The sequence below is a fragment of the Macrobrachium rosenbergii genome, chromosome 11, assembly GCF_040412425.1.
Source record: "Macrobrachium rosenbergii isolate ZJJX-2024 chromosome 11, ASM4041242v1, whole genome shotgun sequence".
NCBI lineage: Eukaryota > Metazoa > Arthropoda > Malacostraca > Decapoda > Palaemonidae > Macrobrachium > Macrobrachium rosenbergii.
In genome coordinates, this window is record NC_089751.1 from 48227386 (window position 1) to 48238116 (window position 10731).

At 36.3% G+C, this 10731-nt stretch overlaps 1 protein-coding gene across 1 annotated transcript in view; it reads left to right on the plus strand.

Annotated features, from left to right (window-relative positions):
* The first annotated feature begins 6952 nt into the window (after positions 1 to 6952).
* Positions 6953 to 10731, plus strand: part of LOC136843432 (uncharacterized) — a 302777-nt gene continuing 298998 nt past the window's right edge. The window contains exon 1 of the mRNA XM_067111910.1: positions 6953 to 7315. The gene's annotated coding sequence lies outside the window, so the exon portion shown is untranslated. The remainder of the gene's footprint in view (positions 7316 to 10731) is intronic.

Here is a 10731-nt window from a genome sequence, read left to right on the forward strand (position 1 = left end):
TCTCTCTCTCTCTCTCTCTATATATATATATATATATATATATATATATATATATATATATATATATTGAAAAAATCATAAAGTCTTCCGGTTAAAATCTGGTTTAGAAACTTTAAAATTTCACTCACCGTCTTTTCCTTTCCCCTCTTTTTTTAGTTCGTAACTTTCACCGAAACATTAAAAAAAAGATAAAAAAAAATTAAGCCCTCCTTTACCTATAATTAGGAAAAGCCTTTTATGAAGTTTGCCTCCTCTTAACAATATTTTGCCAAGTATGCCTTCCCTCAAGATCAACCTGTGACAAAAACTTCCAAGTGAAGTTGAAAATGTAAGAAACAAATTTCGGATTTGGTACGATGGCTCCAGCCGCGAAGTTGCTGGAAGTTTTGCGGATTGAGGAAGTACAAATTTTTTTTTTATTTCCACCATTAATGCGAACGTAGATATTTATAAACAACGTAAACACTTCTGTTGACATCCTGTGCGAGTAATGACAATATGCTTAAAGGAAAATATTTAAATGGAATGGAATGGAATACAAGATTTAGGCCAAAGGCCAAGCGCTGGGGGCCCTGAGGTCATTTAGCGTTGAAAGGGAAACTGAAGGGAAACTGAGAGTAAATAGGCTTTAAAGGTATAACAGGAGTAAAATCTCGCAGTTGCGCTGTGGAACAATTGTTAGGAGAGGATGTAAGGTAAGATGGAAGAAAAGCATATGAACGGAGGTATTCCTACAGTAAAAGGAATGGAAGAGGTTGCAGCTAGGAGCCGAAAGGACGCCGCGCTACAAAGAACGTGAAGTAACGCCTACAGTGCACAGCGTGAGGTGCACTGACGGCGCTACCGCCCCCGCGGGGACGAGGGAAAATATTAGAGAAAATGGAAGAATGAAATGTACATTTGTGTACTTTTAATGTAATGCAACTGCCAGTTTTACTAATAAGTAATAAAAATGATAAAGCTCCATAGGCTGGGAGCTTTCGAGAGCCTGCGTAGAGCTCCCATCACATCGTGCCTTTTTTTTTTTTTGGTAAAGTGTCGAATATTAATTTTTAAAAGTTTTTTTTTTTTGAGGTATCTGCATCGACGGTGATTTTACCATTGCCCTCTTGTTTCAGCGAAGTGTCAAGTCTGTCTCTCTCACTATCCAGTGTGTATGGTGAGGGGAGAGACAGACTTGATATTTTGCTGAGACAAGAAGCCAGTGAAAAAAAATCACCATTAATGCTGTTACATCAAATAACTGAAAAAATTCACTTTGCCAAAAAGCAACGACGTGGTCGACAGCTCTAGTCTCTGTTATTCATAGGTCTGACCTTTCTATTGTTATAGATAGACAGATAGATAGATAGATAGATAGATAGATAGATAGATAGATAGATAGAAGTTTATTGACCACAATACATACAGTTATTAAAATTACAAGCTCTTGGATATGGTTCAACAAAAGCACATCAAGATGGACATATAGAACTTTAGAATCAAAAAAACACATCTAAACTAGAACACTTTAAACCATGCTACATAATATTTTCAGCATATTGATTTTTACAATTAAAACTGTAAACGCAGCTAAATAAACGAAAACCTTATAACCATTTAAGCCGAACCTTAACTACAACAACTTTCCTTGCAAAGCATAAAACTAAATGTACTATAGAAAGAGCAAAAAATCATAACATCCAACATGGCGAACAACATCTTTTCACAATTCTTAGTACTTTTCTCATACATACGAAGGCAGGATGTTATTTCTCCCTTATCATTATCATTTTCCATTTGGTCACAATTTTCTGTCGGCAAACAGCGTGTAAGGGAATCGTACCTTTTTCCCGCGAATGTTCATGGCGGTGCTCCATAACCGTTGAAATGGCAGTATATGCACACTTTGCAACGACAGACAAGGAAGAGGTCAAGCCTAAGCACTGTTTTATTTATTTGGGAGGGAACAGAAGTCATCAAAATCCCATAGCTTATACAGGCTGCACTTGTAAATGCAAATAATGATTTCAGCTGGAAGACGTGAAATACCCCGTCCCCTCCAGAGGGCTTAATTTAACCCTCAGAGCTTAACTGGTGCACGTTCTGTCAAAAATTCTGAAGAGATGAGAAGCTTCTAGAGAAAAACTGCTAAAGTTTTGGATTTTGAATTGACCTGTGACCCTGAAAATAAGTCAGGGTACAGAAAATATGGTAGGAAATAATTACTAACCCACAGAGTATTTACGTCACAACTTTCATCAAATAAAAAATAAGATTTGGACCTTTAGAAATGACCTGTGACCTTGGAAAATAGGTCAGGTTTAAGACGTTACTGGAAAGTTGCCACTAATCCCAACAGCATCAACTTCCCAACTTTCAGTAATTTTTAAAAAATTGAATGCTGTATATATTGACCTGTGACCATGAAAAGTAGGTCAAAGCAGGGATGGCCCGACGGGGGGTGGGAATAGGGGTCGGTTACCCTCCCTCAATCTTAATTTTGAGTCGGTCAAAAACGGACAGAGTGTATATATATATATATATATATATATATATATATAATCATCATATATAATTATTCGTATCCTGTATCTACAGTAGTTCAGCTTGCGAAAAATTACTAAGTTGGTCAAAATTGTCTTTAACCGCCCTCCCCCTCCACCCCGTTAATCAGATGGTCCTCAAGCCATCCCTGGGTCAAAGTAAAATGATTAACAATTTATAATCAAGTTTTATTAAAATCCTAGAAAGTGCTAGAGAATGAAATATTGGCTATATGATTAATGTATGGCATGTGAAAAATTGTTCGGAATCCGAGAAATTTTAAAACAAATGTTTTTCAGTATCCATAGCACCTACATATCCAGTTTCATCCCAAACCCCAAAAATGAAATATTGACCTTAATACTGACCTGCGACCTTGAAAAATGGGTGAAAATCAAAGCAATTTGTAGGAAATAATCACTAACTTCAACTATAGCTGCCTACCAAGTTTCATATAAATCAAAGAGAAATAAAATGTTGACCTTCAATTGATCTATAATAATAATAATAATAATAATAATAATAATAATAATAATAATAATAATAATAATAATCTATCTTATTATCATATTCAGAAGGTCCTTGTGATATCCCAAGCATAGCAGAATCTAGCATGAGCTAAGAGCACCAGTTTGTAAAAAGTATATCTGTAAAATTAGATCAACTTCTCCTAATGGGCACCTTTCTCTTATTATCAATTGGAACGTGAATGCTCGTCGAGTTTTTAATATAGGGTACAGTCAAATGGTAATGATATTTACTTCGGCTCAAAACACGTCTTCTTAGACACACGTGGGTTGGACTTTGTAATAATAATAATAATAATAATAATAATAATAATAATAATAATAATAATAATAATAATAATAATAATAATAATAATACCATAGGGCCGAGTCGAATGGTAATGATATTTAACTCAAAACAAATCTTCCTGGGCCTAGGGATACGTGGATTGGTAAAGAGCTCTGAACGCCAGATGTCGACCGAAAATAAGTCGCCATGTGACCTTTGCACCGGCGGGGCCGGGTTGGAAGCCAGATGCATATGACTTGATCTGGAGAATTCAAAATCATAAAAACTAGCGCCTTAACGAACAAGAAAATTAATAAGATATTTAAAAATAATAACAACAATAATTCAGAACTGGTAGAGTGTTAGAAGCGCACGTTGAGTCTAAAAATAATAACCAGCTGTTTCGGTGACGTCATTTTGCACTTGCTCGTGTGAATCCCGGATGGACAAAACACAGGAGCTACTTATAAGCATTTACTGCTTGACAAAGTCAGCGAGAGGCAATCGTTATGGATTTTCAATTACAGAGAAACGTAATGTTTCTCCTTCGATTGAATGTGGTGTACAGATACGTTTTTCAGAAAAACGCTCCTGTTTGTTTGAATGGAAACGGCAAGTCTAAAGGTCTCAAAAAGCAAATATTATTATGAATACTGTAATAAAGGACATATGAAGTTCACTTATTATGGATGTTTACAAACTTTCTGAATCAGAGCTGTACATGAAATCACGTGAATCACTGTAGATACCTTAAACTTAAAAAAAAAAAAATTGTCTCACATAGTCGTTACGTGGATATTTCAATAATGTGATTATATTATATTTGTAATATCAGCCACGCCTTACACTATTTAAGTACTGTGTGCTTCTTATTACAAATGATTTGCTTAACATTTGTCTTAATATTTAGGCCTAGGTCTGAGTCCGAGGGAGACAGCTCAACTGTTAATATTCCAGTGAAGTTTTCTGGTTCAGTAAAAATAACCTGACATGGTCTAGACTATTTTGTACAAATAAACACAATATCATGCTTACATGTTTTCAAGATGTATCTACAAGCAGCTTGTGTATTATTAAAACTTGAGAAGAATAAAAGTAACTTTCAAACAGCTCTGTGACACTGAAAAACAGGCCAATAAAGGAAAATAATAACTTACCCACAAGAGCCTTCAAAATCAGAGAAAAGTCAAACGTTGGGGAATAAGCCCTTAGGTACCTATCAAGTTTCATCAAAATAAAAGGATTATTACAGTAAAAGTTTAAAAATAAAGGGTGCTATAATACTTTGGCTCGCTATCTACGCGTCACCTACTCCGGGATGCTAGTACTAAACATGGCGGAAGCTCCTTGGGACGCCGTGTTTAGTACTAGCCCTTCGGGGATCAAAGTATTACATACATTCATTTCTATATTGTGTGGTCGACAAATTATATCAATAAACGATCTCTTCGTGTGGCCTTCTACTTTGCATTTACCATACGGTGTTTAGTACTAGCACCTCGGAATAGTGACGCGTAGATAACAGGCCAAAGTAGCACCAAATAAACTGCTCTGTAACTTTGAAAAATACAACCGGGTCAAAAACAATGAGTGAAAATGAGGAATACAAAATGTTGACCTAACAGCTGATATATGACCAGAGAAAATAGGCCAAGGTTAGAAACGCATAAACATAAAGCAATGATTTGGGCACATCTTGTAGAATTCTTGAGGCCTGGGACCTCTAATAATCATAGGTTTTAAGACCCATGGTAAAATTTACGCTTATATATTAATCTGTGTATTTAGAAATACGTCATAGTAAAAAAAAAAGTGAGGCAAATAGTCATAAATTTTAGAGGTACAGACCCACTAAGTTTAATAATAATAATAATAATAGTAATAATAATACCTTAGGACATAGTCAAATGATAAATGTAAATGAGCGCGGACCGTAATTACCCTTGGCAGTGTAGTAAACAAAGTCATACGTTCAACAGATATGCGAACAAATAAAACGTTATATGCTGGCTCTTTGATAATTCAGCTGGAATGAAATGAAACTGTGGTTACACGCCAAACAGGCAGCCCCTAAAAAAAATGTATTAAGCATCTTTACGTGCTTCCTTATATCCATCATTTTAGGGATAAAATGCTTCTCCCCACCTCAAGGAAATAATTTGAAAACGAACTGTTATAAACAACGACAGCGTGTACAACATTTGGGCTGAAGTCTTACATCTGTGATGTTTACCGTCCCTGGGGTCGAGGAAACGTTTCAGAGATAGGCTGTGTTTACCGTCTCTGAAGGATGGAAACGTTTATGGCAAGACATAGGACACTGAACAGGACAACGTCATAAAAATCGTCTCCCATTGGTTCATGGAATGGGAGCGGATTTTTATGACTTCGTCCTATTCGGCGTCCTATGTCTCGTGCTTCATCAGTAACGCGTTTGGTTTCACTCTCTTTATGAAGTCTACTATTGCATTATTCAGAAATGTAAACAGGAACGTATGGTCTATGCAGGATCTGCAACCCTTCTCTCTCTCTCTTGGTTTTTATTTTCCTACGTTTTGCATAGAAATTCCTCCTTTTTATTCGTAAACTTTTGTTTCACCTCCTTGTTAACTTTTGCCTTTTTCTTTGATTTATTATAAGATTTTTTTCTCTTTAATTTTCGCGCGTATGGATGATCGTTTTTGCCAGACTGCTTAAGAATCAGCCGGTTGCCACTTAGGTAAGTTTTCTCCTTTCCTTTGCAAAAACGTTTTGTTCACAGGTTATATATATATATATATATTATATATATATATATATATATATATATATATATATATATATATATATATATATAATTTCACAGTTTTTATTATATCATAAATATTCCTCTTCTATTTTTTACTTGTAAATGTTTATGTAAAAATCATGAAAGCTCTGGTTTTGTTTTCATTAATTCGTAAGTTTTTTTTTATTATTTTCCTCTCATCAATATATTCATTTGTTTTTCCTTTCACATACTGGTCTTTGATGTTCGTTTCGCTCTTATTCTTCGAAGTTTACCCCAATTATAGTTTGTTTGAGGAATTTCGTTGCTTATATTGTTATACGGAAAAATATTGCCCTTCCTCTCTTTACTCAACAATGTTTCATTTCAACCTTTCCTCAATTTATAAAATTTCATTCCTATACCTTACCTCAAGTCGTGTTGGTCTATACTGAATATGTCAGCTTAAGGGCACTACATGATATAAAGCTCGTTTAAGCTTCTGTAAGCTTGCCTAAGCCTCTCTAAGCTTGTCTAAGCTTCCCGTCTTTCCAGACGCGAGCTACGTACACCTTAAAATATTAAAGTTTTCTTAAAGTTTCGAGTAGGTAACCGTAAGAAACATTTTGAAAGGGGACAAAGAGTAAGATTACTGGCCATTCTACCTCTGAAGATCGCTGCAAAATAATAGTTAAGCTAAAAAGTGTTAGAACCTTGTTGTTCAAAGTATGTGGACACTGTAATTTATGTCTGACGTACATGTATCGTCTGTCATGTCTTTTCCATTACAAAATGAGCAGTGATGAATGCCATGGTGTCCGCACCGTAAGGAACAGACATGACAGACCCCCCCAACCCTAGTCACCACCCACCAGTGAGAGGGGGAGGACGTTCTGTCAGGGCTCTCCCTGAACACCTATTACTAGTGCCTATTTTATGTGTGTGCGCGTGTTTGTGTGTGTCATTGCAGCAACTGCAAAACCGTAATTAAGGGGAAAAGAAGTGAAGTACGAAAATATGAAGCTGCAGTGGAAAATAAAGTGTAAGATGAAGCCGGCTTTCAGAAGTCCGGATCGTTTCAGTGGTCCAGTTTTGTAGCCAGTTTAACCCCTTCAGTTTTTAAGACTGGATGTTACTTACATTTCCCTTCAGTACAGCACTACTACATCAAGAGAAGTCTACTACTTTTACGTCCTTCCTGAGGCAAGTTTTGCCATCTACAGAGTACAGGAGGACGATGGCCTGAAGGTAAGAAAAGCACACTGGAGTTTGGCCTGTTCATTAGTAGGCTAAAGATATCTTCCGTAGCTGGGGAAACGGATTGCTCAATGTATAGACTTAATGATTGATAATTTCTGGTCTATTCATTTGTTGTGATAGTGATAACCGTCGACTGTCGATGACGCAATTGTACGGTTTGAGATGTGATGAAGTGGAGGGCCGGGTGTGTCAATTGTTACCGTACCCAATTGCTGTACAGCTCAGTTGTGTGTGGTTTTTTTCATAATTATGCATAATGTTTTTTTTTTTCGAAATTATCTACGTACTACAGATAAGAATCATAGCCTTTCCAACATTTCATATGTATACGAATATGTAAAAATTGCCACGGGTAAATAGACAGTTGTTAGGCCTATGTCTTCCAATGCCCTTTAAACTTGTGGCGGGAGAAATTGCGAATGCTGTTATTTTGAAAAAAAAACCGGTTTTAAAAACCAAGAAATATATGTCTGTATAAACTGATACAAAGGTTGATAGTTTAATTGATTTATTTGGGAAATATATTACAAAACTGGGTATTATTTTACTTATGGACATTAATTGCTTTCAACATAAAATATAGGTTTTTCTGTTGTATTATGATGTGATTTGAATGATTTTGAGGTTTATTTCTATCGCAAATGAATACTTATCCTTCCCGGCAAATGATATACTGTATACATAATTAATAAAATTACGACTTGTCAGAATACTGCACCCCCTCTCCATAGCTAATACGGCAAAACTGTGTTTACTGATTACAGTTTTGCCGTATTAGCTATGGAGAGGGGGGTGCAGTATTCTGACAAGTCGTAATTTTATTAATTTTGTATATATCATTTGCCGGGGAAGGATAAGTATTCATTTGCAATGGAAATAAACCTCAAAATCATTCAAATCACATCATAATACAACAGAAAAACCTATATTTTATGTTGAAAGCAATTAATGTCCATAAGTAAAATAATACCCAAAACTGCGTTGCCGATGCAGTTGTCCTAGGTTAACCAACCAACGGATTCTTATAAAACAATAAATATGTCTTCGTATAAACTGAAACAAAAGTTTCCTGTTTAATCGGTTTATTTAGGAAATACGTTACGAAACTGCACTGCATATGCGGTTATCCTAGGCTAACCAACCAGCAACAGTTGGTTATCCTAATTACCGATTTTAGTTTCCCCAGTAATCCTTCCTTTTCAGTTCATCCTCAACAAGAACATCATCAGTATACAACTTCTACTTTTGTTTTTACTAGCTTTAGGGCACTGCCTGACCTCATGAGTGGGGTCTCGTGGTATGACTCGCCATTTCTCTTCTTGCACCTTTCCGGCAAAGGCGTGACTGGTGAAAACCTGCTGGAGTGCGTTTTCAGTGAGGCGGGTTTTACGTTTGTCAGATATAAATGATGTGGACGAGGCTAATGTATAAGGCCAAGGCACATTGAGACGCAGGGCAGTGCAGAAGGGCAGACTAGGCAGGGCAGGGCAGGGCAGGGCAGGACATAGGTGTGGTGCACAATGGGAACAGTCTGTCTGCAGGCCCTGTTATCATGGCTGGGCTCATTTACCTTCAGCTCAGAATCTGACTGAAAATGAATTCGAGAATACTTTGTTATTTATATGACATTTGTAGGGAAAGAGATCACTGTGGAGGAGTGATTACATGCCAAGAGGGATACCCATGGTTTAACATCTGAGTTGAGTGATGAAAATTCAAGAATTAGTTCAGATTAAGCAGAGAACAATTTGATAAGGTCATAACATGATACAAAGTGACATATCATCTGAAGGTTGCAACGCCTTAAAAAACCAATCGGGAGTAGAGAAAACTGGCTGTGTTTTTAAGATAATTTTATTTTCCTTATATAGGAACGGAGGAAAAAATCATCTGATGAACAATTCCCTTTTCTTTTACTGCCTCCATAATGTCATTATAATGGATAATTGTAAAAGGAAAAATAACAGGGAAAATTGATAAGAAGCACACAGGTCTTTCTGAGAGATTCATCATTTATGACTTATACATCATATTAATTGGTGGTGAGCGAGTTACTTCCTGTGGCATGTGCGCAAAAACTGCGTTTCAAACACTGCGTGACTCAGGCCGAAGCAGGTCCGCCCTGCGCTGTGCTGTCCTGCTTGACAATGTGCGCGCTACATTTAAAATAGTTTGCATGCCTCTGTCGCCTGGTCTCAATGTGCGCCCGGCTTAAGATAGACAGTCTTGAATGTGGTGAACTGCTACGTTATCAATTAATAATTATTTTTTTTAATCATACAATGTGTTGAGGAATTATCATATTTATTTTTTGTAAGGCTTATTATTCGTAGTTACACACATATAAAGAGGGTAAGACTAGGGGTTCTCTGTAGACGGTAGATGAAAGACAAGAATACTGTGAATTGTAAACTGAATCGCTTGACCAACTACTCCGTTACTGTGACACAAAGGAAGAATACGAATGCTTTTATTTCATTGTTCAGTAGTGATAGAGATGCTTTAATTCTGCGATTTTTAGAACTCTTAATGTATTCCAACCCTCCTCAATTCCCTATCCAATCTGAAAACCGGGAATTAAAAGATTCTATAACCCAGTGAAAAACTTGTTTTCATCTCGTCATGGTGGGGACGGATTAATTCCAATCCGAGCACAGTTCCCAAACTCGGAAGGAAGTTTTGCATAAGTTGGGGAAACAATTCTTGTTTCACTGCATTGCTTAGTCGTAAAGAAACATGCATTTTGCTCGTTCTTTTGCATTGCCGGACCTGAAAAAAAAAGATACATAATCAATTCACGTTCTTCCGATCTTCGATACTCAAACTACAGCAGGCATTCAAAAGTAAAGGCTTGTAGGATGTATGTGCCCTTAGTGAGCGATATATATATATATATATATATATATATATATATATATATATATATATATAATTTATATATATACATGCATATATATGTGTATACATACATACATACACACACATACATACATATGAAACCAAGTGTATTTTACCTGACATAGGCCTATATGTATAAATATTAACCACGAAGACCACTCCAAACCCTTCAATGTCCTCACATTTTTTGGATACGCCAATCTGTACGAGCTATGGACGTAAATGAAGTGTATAGACTTTTATCCTTTGTGGACAAGTGGTTATTGAGTAGTCAGGGTGTCCTTGTGGCTATTAAAGACGCGCATATATATGTATATATGAAAAAAAAAATTTTTATCACACCGTGATTTATATACAATCATGAAGCAACAGATGTCTCGTAATATCAAATTCACGCCGCCTCGGTAGTATCTCCGACGGGGAATTGTCACCGAAGGGGAATTTATAAGTGATAATTGGATTGGTACTGCCGAGTCTCGATCTCACGACACAGATACTCGTACTTA